The sequence below is a fragment of the Apis mellifera genome, linkage group LG6 (assembly GCF_003254395.2).
Source record: "Apis mellifera strain DH4 linkage group LG6, Amel_HAv3.1, whole genome shotgun sequence".
Classification (NCBI taxonomy): domain Eukaryota; kingdom Metazoa; phylum Arthropoda; class Insecta; order Hymenoptera; family Apidae; genus Apis; species Apis mellifera.
In genome coordinates, this window is record NC_037643.1 from 14,697,572 (window position 1) to 14,714,350 (window position 16,779).

The 16,779-nt window shown below is 37.0% G+C and overlaps 2 long non-coding RNA genes across 2 annotated transcripts in view; one reads left to right on the top strand and one right to left on the bottom strand.

The window, feature by feature from the left end:
- Nucleotides 1-1,547: 1,547 nt before the first annotated feature.
- Nucleotides 1,548-3,233, bottom strand: LOC102654995. The gene is made up of 2 exons (XR_411872.3): nt 2,877-3,233; nt 1,548-2,387 (listed from the first exon to the last, which is right to left on the bottom strand). It is a non-coding gene; the product is annotated as an uncharacterized LOC102654995 (long non-coding RNA).
- Nucleotides 3,234-4,112: 879 nt separating this feature from the next.
- The window catches only part of LOC102655870, a 30,168-nt gene continuing 17,501 nt past the window's right edge, over nt 4,113-16,779 (top strand). Inside the window, exons 1-2 of the long non-coding RNA XR_411892.3 lie at nt 4,113-4,989; nt 11,055-13,257. This is a non-coding gene — a long non-coding RNA (uncharacterized LOC102655870). The remainder of the gene's footprint in view (nt 4,990-11,054; nt 13,258-16,779) is intronic.

Below are 16,779 nucleotides of genomic sequence, written 5' to 3' on the forward strand. Positions count from 1 at the left end.
TTCTTTCCGCGTCTGCATCGGATTTTCGTCGAGCGATTCCTTTAACTCACTTTCTCATCGAACTTTCTCGATGCACCTGAACGTTCATCGTCTTCCAAATTAAAATTTCCGGCTTTAAATCTTTGTTAGTATTTTTTTCCATGTTTCGTAAGATACAACGTTCTTTCCAGTGGCGCGCAAACCATTTCAATAGCTTCGACAACCGATTCCCGAGCTGGAATACAAAAAGTAAACAGAAACGCGAACGATGCTTCTCGCACATAACGATACTGTCGCTCTAAACTATCGCACAGGACTGGAAATTGCTTAGAGCGCTCGTCGCGACTCTTTTTAAAAACAAAAGAACGTTCTTTCAGATGGCGCTACGAACGGTAAAGTAATCGGAATTCGATGAAAAGTTGTGATCATAGAAACAAAGGAGAAAGAACTTATTTGCTCACCTAACCTTCAATATACTATATTTTTTGTACGAACACGTATGAAAAAGTATTTCTATTAGATTGTTAAAGGATCGATCGAAATCGTCGCGGGGAAAATTTCTTTCTCGTAGAAAAAAAAAATTAATTAGAAAAAAAATGAATATTGGATATTACGCGTGATATTAGGAGAATCGAAACGAATTTAATATACGTTTAATTTATGGGATTATTTATCTAAAAGGAATATTCGAAAATGGATGGATGGATTCGGTAAAAGTTAATGCAAATTATACGAACTGCCGCGGTCTTTGAGCACGGTCGAGGAGGATCAAAGGCAGCGCACGTCCGCCTTTTCGGTAAAGTGAAATATCTGCGAGGCATACGAAATATATGTATTTCCTCTGTAAGGCATCCTTTCTTTCTCTTTTTTTTTTTTTTTTCTTTTTTTGGTAACACGATCAAAAGCGAACATAGGATACATTACGCGCGAAAATATTCGAATAATTAATCTTTTTTTTTCTTTTTTCTTTTTTTTTTTTTCTTTTTTTGAAAAGAGAAACGAAATATAAAATGAGCGTAAATTCTCGAGTTTATAATTATGATATATTTATAATTATAATTATAATTTCATATAATTTTAACTTAGTAATTTCACTTGACATATTTCTGTTTTTTGATAAAAATAACGCGCAACAGCTTTAAAAATCGAAAGACTAAGTCTGGCTAAAAGTAGTTTCGTGTTACTTGCAACGCGTCATCCTATTTTTCTCTTGAATTTATTATATTTGAGATGCTAACATTTTTCTCCAACGATAGAAAATATTTTTGTTTGAAAAATTTTCAACATTCATTTATGATTTCTGAATTAAATTTTGATTGGCAATAAAATTATTCCGACAATTTAAACCTTTTCTATCGCATACACACACACACATATATATATTGTTTATTTTCATAAAAAAAAAAAAATAAACTTCTATTTCAAAATTTTCTTTTAACGCTAAAGCGATAGAAATTTCAGGCTCGAGCCGTGATTTTTCAAGGATTCGAAGAAAAAGGATTCAAATCTAGAAGACATGTTTTTGTCTAATTATTATTTTTTAAAACCGAAGAAAATTTTTCTGAAACAAAAAAAAAAAAAAAAAGAAAAATGAAGCGCAAAACCGAGTGGCCGCGGGCTATTCCCTGTAATCCGCGATTAATTAAGGGGGGGAGGGGAGCGTAAAAAATAGCAGAGGTAGTAAGCAGTAAGGTGTGTAAGTAGTGGTAATGCAGGAAAGTACATTAGGTCGACAGTTTTCTGTACGGTTTTAATAGAGTGCGCTAATTAGAAACCGGATTGCATTACTTTAAATTACAGCGAAACGCGTTGAAAATGGGACGAGTGCAGCGGTCAAGCCAATTAACCCGAGTCTCTCGATAATTACGAGCCACCGACGGCCGGCCGCCAGTCGCTTCATTTAAGCCGGCCGCATGGTCAATCATCGGTCCCCGCTCCCAGGAATTCAACGACTTTTCTAATTACGCGTATATATTTCCCCGTGTGTCTCGTAATTTTCAAAATTACACGGCCCGCTCCTGGAAACTCGTGCCCAATCTGTAACTTTTCAAAGAAATCGGTCGACGATTATCTGGTTATTAAAACGTTTGTTTGCAAAGCTGAGGGAAAGGGAGAAGTAATATCTTATTCGCGATTTGGAATTATTTTCAGGAATCTTGAATTTTTCTTCAGTTAGAAATTTACTTTAGTTGGTGAAGTATTTGTAATTCTATTTTTTTATAAAAAAAAAAAAAGAAAAAAAGTAAGAAAATTTACTTAGATTTGATTCTAGGATTTCTGGCGAGTTGATATTCTGTGTTCAGTGGAGCCCTCTACTTATCCACGCTTACCTCCAATAATTTGGTATTCTGATTTAATATGAATCGTAAATATACCCAAACGCTTTCCGTGTTCATCCAATTCTATTTCTGTGAGAACAAAAAAACAAGGGAATTTACTTAGAATTGATTTTAGAACATTTCGATATTCTATGTTTAGTGGTACTTTTTACTTACCTTCTCCTCATGAATCCGTTTTAATAATTCTAAACTAATAAATATCGTAAATATTTACAAATGCTTTCTATGTATAAAAAGATGAGAAAATTTTCTTAAATTTCCTGCTAGAATCTCTGATATTCTATGTTCATGTCAGTGCTGCCATCTATTCCGATTTAATATAAAATATATACAAATATTTTCTGTGTGCATCCAATTCTATTTTTGAATTGTAAATAAACATTTACAAAAAAAAAAAGAAATGAAAAAATTTACTCAGAATCTCTGATATTTTATATTTATATTCGATATTCTAATCTACTATGAATCAAAAATCCTTTTCCGAACTTGTTCTAACCTAATAATGCAAATCAATTCAAGAAATTATTCTTTATATTATCATCTACGAATAAACATTACCTGGTAACTCAATGGAATCTTCGTCCTTTCGATATAATATTAAGAGACATTCCAGTGTCCAAGTACGTAGGCAAATTCAAACGTCGAACATGGAGGGAATATTTGCACGTCTCCCATTTCGAAACACTTCCGTATAATTGCACCGCGCGCGATCGACGCGTGAAACGTGCAAATACCTTCGAAAGAGGCTACTCCGCAAGAGTTCTTCTTCCCCCTCTCTCGTTCATTCTGCCGCGAATCGAGCAATGTAAAACCTCCTTAAAAAGCAGACGCGCGTTCAATGTATAGTTTCTTCTTTGATAGTTTGTCACTAATTCGCGTGAATGCAAACATGGCATATATTTCGATATTTATATCGAGTATATACAAAAGTTCTTTGTTTATCAAAATTTTTAAAAAGAATCAGTTTTTATCTTCCATAAATTAGAATCGTAACGAATTCACAACACAATATATCAAATTTGTGTATTCATTAGCTCGAATGATATCGGGAAAACAAAGATGGGGAATTGAATTGAAATCTATTTGACGCAGCGTTTCGTTATCAGCATCAATGCACAATGGGTTTGGAAATGTTTTGCAAAATACCTGAAAAATATCGCGTTTCGATACAAAGCCACGCGTGACTTTGTACGTTATATAAATGTTTTCAAACTTTTCCTCTCTATTTTTATTCATCGATACATAATTTCATGCGCTTCGAATAATTCTTTCTTTCTCTCTCCCTTCCCAAACCAATCGTTTAGCATTCATCACGCCTGACGGAAAATAATGATTAATGCCCGTAACGAGTAAAATTTTACGCGTTCTTTATATACAACACGGTTGATTAATTAATTTACAGAATAATGAATGATGATAAAACAGAATCGACGAGACGCGATAACACGTCATGATATATGGAAATACATGCGCGTATCTATGAAGATAGCTCGTTTATTTGCAAAAGTTCTTCGCTCCTACAATATTTCCCTTGTCGCGAAATAACCAGTTCGTACTGGAAACTCCAAACCTACGATTCGATATAGTTTCGATCTCCACGGTGTTCCTCAACCTCTCAGAATTCCAGCCGGTATTCGGTTTCGAAACGCTATGCGAAAGTTACATAAATTGCTCAGTTCGGAATACCTGTGACGTGCTTTCCAAAATTATCGAAGATATATATATATATATATATATATATATATATATATATATATATATGTATGTATATATGAGGATTCGATTCTCGATTATTTTTTTATTTTAATTCGAATATTAAAAAAAACAACAGTAATTAAATTATACACATGTATACTATATTTTTGAGGTAAAAATTAAAAAAAAAAAAAATCGTTGCAATAATCCACCTTCCTCGCAACGCGGAAAATTATTCCACGTGAAAACAAAAATTTCATCGCTATTTGAAATCTTGCGGATTATTAAAAAAATATTAAAACTCTACCTTCCCGATTAATCTTGCCAAAATGAAAAAAAAAAATATCACAATATTCAAAAAAACATTCGTATTCCTAAAAACGTCAAACCAAATCCCCCTAACGAATTTCCCCTAAATTATCCCCACCCAATGAAAAACCACCGCGTATTAAACAACGAAATGTGAAAAATCGGCGGTGGAATATTCTCTCCACGCGGAGACAGAGACGAAACTCTCGTGAGGATGAAATTACATACGCCTGTTAATGAAATCTCGCCAACGTAACACGTTCAAGCGGGCGAGGAAAGAAAAGAAAATTTCGCTCGCGTAACACGGCTTCTAATGACGGTTTTAATCAGCGCAAGGTGGATAAGCCTCGCGAGATCTACGGCAGAGGGCAGAGCTAAAAGAGTCAAGAAGATGGCCGTTAACCGTCCTCCTGCCAAGTTTTATGGTCGAGCTCGTGCTAATGCGCTACACTTTGTCGTACGTCGTGCCACGTTGCCCATTAATGGAACCTTGGATTAAGAAAGGGAGGAAGGAGAAGTGTAAATATTGCCGGAGCCAACTGGCAGCGGTGATAAGTGGCCGAAAGAATTTCTCGTTCGGTTAAGCGGCTGTAAGAAGAAGAGGTTATGTGTATCGGCGGAACAAATATGGAGACGTCTCGTCGCGCTTCGTCGAGCCTCGGAAAAGGTAAATATCGTAGATGGGAAGAGGGGGAAGAAGGCTTTGGTCGAACGAACGATAAACTTTAGTGACAAGATGTGACGAGGAACGAAAGTGTTGGCCAATATGTTAGAATTGTGTAAACGCAAAGGGAGTTTATCGTGTTGGACGTTTTATTGATTCTTGAGACGAAGATATAGTCTTTTTAATAGTGTATTATTTATATTCTCTGACTTTAGTGTATTATTGACTTCGAACGATTGTTCCCAGTCTACGAAGTGGGAGAATGTAAAGCTATTAATTGAATACAAAAATATTATTATTGTTTCGATTTGATATTTATTTTACATTTTCAATAAATATTATTTTAATGATTTTAACATTGCTATCCATTTTGCAAAAATAAGTGAATTTTTAAATAAACGTATTTGTTTGAGTTGGTGTTTGTTATATGCCAACATACGTGGACAAAATTATTAAAATTGAATCCGTATGGAGAATTTCCTGGAAATAAATTGATACGTAAAAAAATAATAAATTACTGAAATTCCATATATCGTTCATCACCATTATTATTATTATTATTATTTTAATTAACGAGAAAGCTTCCAACTCGACTAAAGATCGACGAATTTTTTTATCAACGACGAAAGAGCATTCCTCGTACTTAAATCTACGAATCCGTATAATACGTCCTCGTTCTCAATGAAAATACACCCTGAATTTCATCTCGAAATCTCGAAAAACATCGAGTCGAAAAAAACGCGGCGAAATGAAATATTAAAAAAGTAGAAAAAAATTCATCGAACTCGTCGAACATTTTTCGATATTCACGCACGAATGCGAATCGATCCCAAGTATCTATCTTTTGAGAGAAATTAATCTTTACTCTTCCTACGTGGACGTATATCTTTAACCCAAAAAAAAAAAGAAAGAAAGAAAGGGAAAGGATTTCTCTTTGGTTTCCAAAAGATATTATCACAGCGCGTCCAAGTGTCGCGCGAGTGCGGCACATTAACGAAAACCGAGTTTGCGTAAATGCGCGGAACACGGCGCAAATTTCATATCGCGCTCGTTCCCCTCCCCTCCCCTCCCCTCCCCTCCCCTCCTTTACACCATTTACCAACCGCCATTTTCACGTTTCAAAAAGCGGCGAGTGTAGCCTTTTGCCCGCGACACACGCGCGACTACGCTCGTAATAAATTTTAAAACGCGGCCCGAAACGAAACGGGGCGGAATGGGGGAGGGGAGGGAGGGAGGGAGGGAAAAAATTCGAGAAAAGAGGAATGATCGCGCTCGCGGGGAGGGGGAAAATTTCTCAGAGGAGGGAAAAAAAATTCGAGACTTTTTCTTTTGCTTCCAAGGAATTTTTTTTTGGCCGAAATAAACGGAGAGAGGAGAAGAGGGGAGGGGGGTCGAGTTTGGAAAAAAATTAGAGATTTATTTCAATCGAAGTTGCGAATGCAAATGTATGTATTTCGCGAGAGATTGTGTGTGTGTGTGTGTGTGTGTGTGTGTGTGTGTGTGTGTGTGTGTGTGTGTGTGTGTGTGTGTGTGTGTGTGTGTGTGTGTGTGTGTGTGTGTGGTGTGTGTGTGTGTGTGTGTGTGTGTGTGTGTGTGTGTGTGTGTGTGTGTGTGTGTGTGTGTGTGTGTGTGTGTGTGTGTGTGTGTGTGTGTGTGTGTGTGTGTGTGTGTGTGTGTGTGTGTGTGTGTGTGTGTGTGTGGTGTGTGTGTGTGTGTGTGTGTGTGAGAGAGAGAGAGAGAGAGAGAGAGAGAGAGAGAGAGAGAGAAATGTTTATTTGAATTGAAAGAATTGGAGAGAATTATGCGATGAGAAATTTTCTTTTTTTTTTTTTTTTTTTTTTTTTTTCGGTGAAAACAAAAATGCGAACCTCGGTGAGGATTTCGAGATTGTTCGTTTAAATTAAGAAAATTATTCGCGATTCGATAAATATATATCCCCCCGGAGAGATAATGGATTCGAGTGGAGAATTATGCGTTCGAGGGAGGAAAAAATTCGAGCAAATTACGAGAAAGAATTTTGGGTAAAAAAAAAAAAAGGAGAAAGAATGGTTTAGAAAGAATTCGAAATGTTTAAATTAAGTGAATTTGGAAAGTAAAATGCGAATCGCGATGTGCGCGATTCGAAATTTTTGGGCAAAATGTATGGGAACCGCAAAGGGAATAGGGAAAAATTCAGAGATCATTTATTTTAATTAAGTAAGTAAATTTCGAAAATTAAATTAATTTATTAATATTGGGTGAAAAAGAGAGTGGTTTGAATTGAAAAATTCAAGATTTTTTTTTTTTTTTAAACAATCGTGAGAATTTCGAAAATTGGAGGTAAAATTTTATAAGTTGTTCGTGATTATTCGAGTAAAGCAGGGACTCGATCGCAAATCCGATTAACAGCGATAATAAGGAGCTTTAATGAAACTTATCCAAACTATTCTGATAGTTGCGTGAATATTCATTTAGGGACAAATTCGTTTTCGATAAAACGGTATCGATACGTTTACGTAATATACCAGATACTACGAGATGATACGTTTAACGAGAAACGAGATCTTCATTAAAGAGACGAGGTATCCAAGATGTGCTAATCTCGAGGGATGATGCGGGTTCGTAATCGCCACGAGAAAACTTAACTTCTCCTTATATTTCTTTCACCCTCAAGACAAGAATTATAACGCATTTCACAGTATTGGATGCTGCAATTAACGATATATATATATTAGATTGAGAATAAAAATTTTTACGACTGAATGAAGCTTAGATGGAAATTTTCTCTTATTCTTCAAATATTCAAATTTTATTGACGTTCAAATTTTTTATAAATATCCGCCGTTTAATTGTAGAGAGAAAAAAAAATTTAATATCAATATTTCGAACATTGTTATTAAAAAGTACGTTTAACCGCTGAAATAGAGGAGCAAAGTGTGTGTGTCAAACTATTTTCATCAAACCATTTTCCCTTTAACATCGCTGTCGAACGGATGGACAGCGTGTCGACCGTTGAAAAAGAACTTTCATAAACGATGCTCGAACACTGTCGGTATCGTCATATCCCACGTTCCCTTCCGTCCGCTTTCGAAACAATTTAAAAAACGTTTCGAAATAACCAGCATATCCCGGACCCGGTAATATTAAGTACGTCGAATAGCGCGCGTTCTTGAAATTGAATCGGTTCCGCGGTAACCTCGTATCCCACGTTGCAAAACAACAACCGGCCTTTGTTTCGAAGTAAAACATTTCGAACGTTATGCAGATTCTCGTGTTTCCAGCCGAACGAAAAAAAGCCAATATTGAAAGTCGAATCAAATCGCGCGAGAATTTTTTTTTTTTTTTTTTTCTCTCAAATGGGTTCCATTTCTCCAAAAACTCTCCGAAAAGCTTCGTTCGACGGGGAAAAAAAAAAGAAGGGAAGGAATTTTTACGCAACGAGATTTTCGAACATCGATAACTATAAGCGGCAGGGAAAATTAGTAATGGGCCGGCCGTCTCCTCGTATTTTTATGCGCCGCGACGCGTTCATAATCCGTTTGAAATAACGCACCGTAACGTTAATGAATATTCGAATTTAATTTTTTTTTTAATTCCCCTTTTTTTTTTTTTTTTTTAAACGCGAGCGAGATTTTCTATTATTAATCCGCGCCCGTTTCTCCCTCGAATTTCGTTATTAGACAATATTAAAGCGCGGCCTCACCTTTTTTACATTTTTAATTAACCGCAGGATTTTTTATTCCAGTTGGTTGAACCATTCGCGTCACTCGATTAAAATTCTTTTGACGCTCGCTCGCTCGCTCGCTCGCTCGGTAAAGCGACCCACTTCCTTCTCGACGGATTGTGTGTGCGCGAAACAAACAAATCGAAACGAAAAGTCGTTAGCCGTTGCATCGATCCGTTTTTTATTTATTTATTTCTTTTCTTTTTTTTTCCTTTTGCGAATCGGATCCCGATACAAATTTCTCTGTTCCTTCCTTCCTTCCTTTCTTTCTTTCTGTCTTATATTATTAATGATCGTATCTCTGTCTATGCTATTCTGGATGAAAGATAAACCGGAACGTTTTATTCTCGTCGTCGTTCGAAGTTTTTTTCGATGACATTCGCTCAATACGAACAATTTTAAATATTTCGCGTCGACAGTTTTTCCATCCGTGGATGGAATAACAATCAGATTTCATATGTCAATTTCATACGCGGAATTTTATTTTTTAATTTGCTCGAGAGAAGGAAAATAACGAAGGGGGGGGAGGGAGGGAAGGGGAGAGGATGAGGGAGGAAATAATAACTAAAAATATATTCATTTTTTTTACGTCAAATGCGATATTTCTGTCCGTATCATTCTAAATATTTTGTAACGATTCGTTTCGGAGATTTCGAAAAATTTATAATCGGAATCTGTAACGATTAAGTACAATACTTAAATTTGACGTCAAAATGACGAGTTTTTGCGAGTTTAATTTTTTTTAACAAGAAGAAAAAGAATGAAAAATATAAAATATTTGGAGAGTAAAAATATAAAAGTAATTAAATAAATAAATTAATGAATTTTTCGTCATCGCGTGAAATCAAAATTTAGCGCGTATAACGCATCAACCCAATTCTGGTAAAAAAATAAACTAGCTTAAAAATTTCGAATAAAGTTGAAATTGAATTATTTATTAAAATGCTGGAATAAACATTTATTCGTGACACTATAATTATTTCCAATTATTTTCGAACGATAAATTGTCGAAATTCTTGATATCTAATTCGTATCTAACTTCACATTATAAATTTCACTTTTTTAAAAATTTGTTCAGATATACGTCTCGATTCGATCCCATCACTATTCTCGAAATCGGTCAGCCGCTCGCCTCGATAAATTGTCGAAATTCTTAATATCTAATTCGTATTTAACTTCGCATTATAAATTTCACTTTTTTAAAAATTTGTTCGGATACACGTCTCCACTCGATCCCATCACTATTCTCGCTCGAAATCAGTCGTTCGCCTCGATAAATTGTCGAAATTCTTGATACCTAATTCGTATCTAACTTCACATTATAAATTTCACTTTTTTAAAAATTTGTTCGGATACACGTCTCAACTCGATCCCATCACTATTCTCGAAATCGCTCACCTCGATAAATTGTCGAAATTTTTAATACCTAATTCGTATTTAACTTCATATTATAAATTTCACTTTTTTAAAAATTTGTTCGGATACACGTCTCGACTCGATCTCATCACTATTCTCGAAATCGGTCAGCCGCTCACCTCGATAAATTGTCGAAATTTTTAATACCTAATTCGTACCTAACTTCACATTATAAATTTCAGTTTTTTAAAAATTTGTTCACATACACGTCTCAACTCGATCCCATCACTATTTTCGAAATCGCTCACCTCGATAAATTGTCGAAATTTTTAATATCTAATTCGTATTTAACTTCATATTATAAATTTCACTTTTTTAAAAATTTGTTCGGATACACGTCTCCACTCGATCCCATCACTATTCTCGAAATCGATCAACCGCTCGATAAATTGTCGAAATTTTTAATACCTAATTCGTACCTAACTTCACATTATAAATTTCACTTTTTTAAAAATTTGTTCGGATACACATCTCCACTCGATCCCATCGCTATTCTCGAAATCGGTCAGCCGCTCGCGATAAGAAACGTAATCCGGGCAAAAACGTAACGACGTGTTTCCGAAAGTGGCGGAACAAGAGCGAGAATCACCCTCCTGGGCGTAGTTGCAATCCCGCCAGGGCCTCGAAAACCTTACCTTTACTCCTCGAGATCGACGATTATCCTTGGCCCGCGAGAGCCGTGCTGACTGCGTGGTAATTAAACAAGCCACCTCCTCCTCTTTATCGTCCTCCATTTCCCCCCCTCTCTCTCTCGAAAACAACAATTCGCAAACATTCCAATCCCCGCTCGACCCATCTCCTCGAATCCTTGGAAATTATTTTTGTTCGATATTCGAAGAAAAAAATTTCCAAAAATCTCGACGAAGGTTCATCGATTGTAATTTTCGAGAAACGCGAGGAAAATTTGGATGCGAATTATTTTAACAGTTAACTCTATTTTTTCGATTAGGCGAGCCGAGTTTCCAAAGCGCGTGAAGATAAATCTTTGGAAGGGAGAGGCGGCCAGGACAGGTGAAACCGCACAGCGCAGCGGCGCGGAGAAAGGTTGGCGGGGAAAAATGCGCACTCCGGACGAAGAGAAATGGGGAACGATCCAGGCCGATCGTCTATTAATCGCGCGAGTATCTTGAAAACGAAATCCAGAAAAGGATTTTGCTCTTTTTTCCCCTTGAATTTTGATATCGATTAGTTATATATCAAGTGAATGGTTAGTATGTGTAGTAATCCTAAATCAATTGAATATTTTGGATAGAAAATACTTTTTCTCGTGAATTTTGATACTGATAGTTGATGAACGGTTAGTAACGTAGTTTATTTGATTGCGATTCGAAATTGGTGTGAATATTTTGGATCGAATTTTATTTCAGCAAGCTTTCCTTTTTTTCCTATGAATTTTGATACCGATACCAAGTTCGTTATTTAATCACTATCCTAAATTAATTGAATATTTTGGATCGAGAATGTTTGAAAAAATTGATCTCTTTCTATACTTTTTCTCATGAATTTTGATACTGATAATTGGTGAATGGTTAGTAGTTTACACGGTTCGTTATTTAATCCCAAATCAATTAAAAATTGAATCTTTTTCTATACTTTTTTCCCTAAAGTTTGATAGCAATCGATGAACAGATAGATTAATTCACTAGCTAGTTATTTTATTTCACGAAGAAATAACTCACAGAAGAAATTTTTCTGATACTCCTCGTTGCCGGCAAACGTGCACGTATCATCTCTCGTGTACGTATTTTCTCGATGTAATAGCTTCTGACTATCCGAACGCCGATAGTAGGATATATTTCTTTCACGCTCTCTTCCGCACAACGATTCGTAAATCGTGATCGCGCGCATTACGTGCACCCGACCACAAGATATTCCCGTGCTATCTGATTTTATAGCGCTGTTCCCATTCAATCTACCGCGAATTTAATCGCGTAGCCGCGGTCTTGATTCGAAGAAAATTGCAAAGTCGAGGACAAAAATACGCGATTCTGAATCTGAACGCTTTCGTATCACGTACGCCATACGTAAATTGTTATATTTAGAGAAATCGACTCTTTCGAAAAATCAAAAATGTTCAAAGAATAAAGAAAGAGAAAGAAAAGCAATATTTCATATAAAATATAGCAATTTAATAGCAGTAATAGTACTAATAGTACTATTGATTTAATCTTGTTGTGTTTTATATCCTTGGGCGAAATATAGTGGAAGGACAAGGCTGAAAGACGTTTATAAAATTAAACGTCTTCTAACATAGAACATCAACGCGTATGTGTCTCTCAGGTTTCATATATATATGTTCTCAGCCGAGTGATAAATGCGGATCGTAAAACGGCACAAGGAGACGTAATTAAGAAGGGAGAAGCAGTTGAACCGTGGGAGAATGCATCGGTCCTCACATAAATCTCCACGAATTAAATTGAACTTTTACAAATCCATTGTAGCCATGGCAAAGTTAACCACGAGAATGGATCGTGTCTCTTTTCGAGAGATAACTGGGACGATTGTATGTAACCTCGAATTCGATTCGATTCTTCGAGAGGCGTTTAATTATTCCGATTATATATATTTCTTTCACCATTAAATTTTTGGCTCTGGACTCTCTTGATGTAAACAAAAATCAAATGTTTGACTAATTATTTCACTTTTGAAAAACTACATTTCGTTAAAAATTTCTCGCCGATAACCAAACAAATTACACTCGATGTTAAACAGTCATTATTGTCAACCCGCAAACGTCGAACGTCGACTGCTCGCAACGCCATCTTCTATTAACGAACGAGCACGGCTCGCGCTTTGCGCGCCACCTGGTCAATCGAGTCGCGTGTTCCCTCCGGGAAAGAACGGGATTATTAGTCTGATCTCGCCATTTATTTCCACCGGCCATGAATACGTAATCGTGAATTTTGAAGCGGATGGATCCAACGAACGATGAGCCAACGTGTTTGCCAAACTAGTGATCGTAACTCGATCGGTCGTGCTTAATTCCGTGGTCACGTGAAAATTCCATCCTTGTCGTCTCTCGTATCCACTTTCCAAGTGGCGAAACACCGTTAACGCTGATTTCCTGCTCAAAATTCCGCAAGCCTCTCTCTCCGTAGTTCGTTAACGATCCCGCTTTCGCAAGCTTATCCACTCAATTCTGATTTATTAAGGTAAGAATTTGTCAACGCTTGCATATTTATCAGCTTTTGTTTACCTTAGTTAGTCTTGTTTCACGAGGTACCATGGTTTTGGAAATTAATCATTTGATTAATTGATCATTTCTATCGGGTTATGAATATTTTTGATTTTTTTTTTTTTCCATTACACGGGAATAATATTGTCGAATACATTATGGAAAATTTAAGGATTTAAATTATTCGAAATCATTTTGCTACTTTATTCTATAATTTATTGAGTGAATAGGATTACATACGATATTTCGTATAAATTACAAAATTTTTGATAAAGTATTAGAAAAGAAAATTGTCGAATCGCCGCCCTTTCTTCTTTCTTTCACAAATGATTCAAGATTTTTTTAATACAAAAAACCTTAAAAAAAAATAACATAAAACAATTCTCGTGATCAACGCAGAATCAATACTAATGCGCACTAATAATTAAACAAAAACCACGTACTTCACAAAAATTCACGATTTCAATAATTTTCCAATCCGTCGCGATTCCAGTCATCGCGAATTGTCTTCACGAGTCTGAATAATCGCTCGAACGATCGATTTCGAGCCGATGAACGATTCGATTCGAATCCAAAGCAAGGGAGTGGGGGGAGGGGGAGAGGGGAGAATGGGAAGAGAGCTCGGCTACCACGATCGCTAATTGAAGCGATAGAATATCAATCGAGGATCCTCGCGATTGGACGTGTCCACATCGCGAGGGTTACTTCTGTCACAATGCCGCGTTCCACACGGCATAATACGCACGTCGAGCCATAGAACGTACAAATAGCCGTAGACATCGGTGCGTATACCGGCTACTTGATTGGCCCATTGTATTAACCCCGTGGTAACTGGCTCGAATCGAAACGATCGACTGATGTCCGATCTGTCGTTCCCATTGTCGTACACATCTCGACGCGATACCAACCTGGGTTTCTCTTATCAATCAAAACGATACCAAAGTGCGAATGCGGCTCGACTTTGATCCGTCCGTCCTGTTGTCCCGATCCCATGCGCGACGAACGGACTTGGATTTCGTTTCTCTCTCGTAGCGTGCTCGTCGTTGAATAGATCTTCGTCCCTGTTGCGCTCTCCGACGGACGGATGACTTTTGTACTTTTCATAAATGCCGCGCGTTCTCTCTCTCTCTTTCTCTCTTTCTCTCGCTCGCTCTCGCTCTCTCTCGTTGGGAATCGCGCTATTGTTTGCAATTGTAGAGCAGTTTGCAGTGTCGAGAATCATGTGAATGGTGATCAATGGATATCGGATATGGGATATGAATTTGTGTAAATTGTAATTTTGGATTAATTAATCGTTGGATCGAAATATCTCTCTACGTGCAGTTGAACGTTTAATAAATTAAATAATTCATTGGCGAGTCGAATTGACTCGATTCTCGTCCGTTCGAAGATGAAATTTTCGATGATATTACACAAACGAAAAATTTTAAACGTTTCGATAAAAAAAAAGGTTGATTTCTCTATCCCTCGGAACGAATTAGAAGAAATTTTCTCGCTTCTTGTGTAACTCGGATAATGATGTCTCGTTTCGTTTATCGTCACGAAAAACTCGACGCTTCCGACCCGAGATAATTAATCGGGAACAAGAGGTTTACGATTTCTCTCCCCTCCCCTCCTCTCCCTCCGTTCTCGTTCGAAACGGAAGAATCCGTCGCGGAAAATAATTATGCGGGGCCGCGCAATTTGTTCGCCTTCCAATTAGAGAACTTCTTTCCCGGCCGTGTAGCTTTATTTGTTGCTGCGAGAGTTCGGCCAACTTTTTAATTGAAATTCATTAACTCGAGAGGGAGGGGAGGGGAGGGGGAAGGTGAAAATCTTGAAACCCACCCGAGAACGTAGAAGATATTCGTTTTATTAGAATACGGATACCGGCGGCAGGCCAGGTGTGAATATTAAACTGCGTGGCGGCCTCCCCCCCCCCCCCCCGCTTCCCCGTGATTAATCTCCCAAAATTCTCCACACTCTCTCGCGCGAACGGAGTAATTAAAAATTGTATCCTTTCTCCTGCGCAACCTGTTATCTCTTTCGATCCGAGGGATTAATTAAAAACGGGGCTCACGTACGACTTCTCACCCTTGAAAGGAAAAAAAAAAAAAAAAAAAGAAAAAATATTCGATACTCGAATTCGATAGATTTTTTTTTTTTTTTTTTTTGAGAACGTTCGTTTAAGAGGTGGATTTAGATTCAAAGTTGATTTCCATTTCTTGAAATCAAAATTTCAATCGTTCGTGTTTTTATCAGATCGTGAAATTTTCGGAAAAAATACATCTTCGAAATTTTTATTGTATTTCATTTTTATGAAATTTGGATGATTTCGATGACGAAGAAATTAAGAAGCTTCTCAGAATATTTTATTTTTTAAAAATAAAATGTGTTTTTGGCGAAACGAGAGATGAGATATTTGATTGAGTATTAAGATTGTTTCTTAATTTTTTTTGAAGAAGAATGGTAACTTTTTCGTCACGGATTATTAATTCCATTCAAAAATGGACTTTTATCGTTTCGAGTTTTATGTATAAGTTTCGAAACGTTCCAACTTTTGAACTGCCTCTTCCAATTTCTTCGCTTCAGCCATTTGCGCTCGAATGTATGAAAACTGTGACTGGAGACACTTTAATTTATCTTTGTTTAATACGAATCTTCGTCTCGAATTTTTGAATCGATAGAATCTTCTCAAAACCGATACAAAAAAAAGAATTTATTACTCAAAGAAGATATAAAAAGACAAGATGAAAACATGCTAATCAAAACTGTATAACTATAGTTAACTAATACAGAATTTACAATTGATTTATTTTAAAGCTATTCAAAATTATACGTTTCTCTTTCTATATCAATTTTATTTACAAAAATTGTGTAAATAATATGGGAGAAAGAAAGTCCTCTTCGTTCGCAACGAAAACAATCGATCCAAATTATATACACAAACGCGACTATCTTTCTTTCCAAGAAAGAAAGAAAGAAACTCCAGATATCGGACACCATTCTCGAAGCTTCGAAGCTTCGTTCCATCTCGAACAGAGGAGCGAGCGTATCTTTTTTCTTCCTCCAATATTTCCTCTCCCCTTTCCTCCCCCGGGGAAGGAAGAAAGAAAGAAAGAAAGAGAGAAGAGCGGTAATTAAAGAAGGATCGAGATATCAAGGAACGGTCGAATTTCAGCCGAGCGGTTGAATTTTCTCGCGTCATTAAACCGCGAATGAACAAAAAGTGGTGTATACTTAGCCGAGTTGGAGTGGGAAGAAGAAGGAGAAGGGGAGCGGAGCGGAGAGGAAACGGAGAAATTGGGGGCGCGCGCGCGAGGGAAGAGGAAGGAGGGGGGGGCCGTGGACACGCCTACAGGCGAGGTGAAATCTAACGGAAGATTGAAGAGGGTGACCGGTTAATGTTACAAAGCGCGCGGTGAACGCGCGAAAAAGTCTCTCGTTGCGGAGGGGTAATTAGCAGCGTGGGCCCCCGCTCGGTGGATTAATTAAAACCGGGGCTCCTTGAAAATGTGAC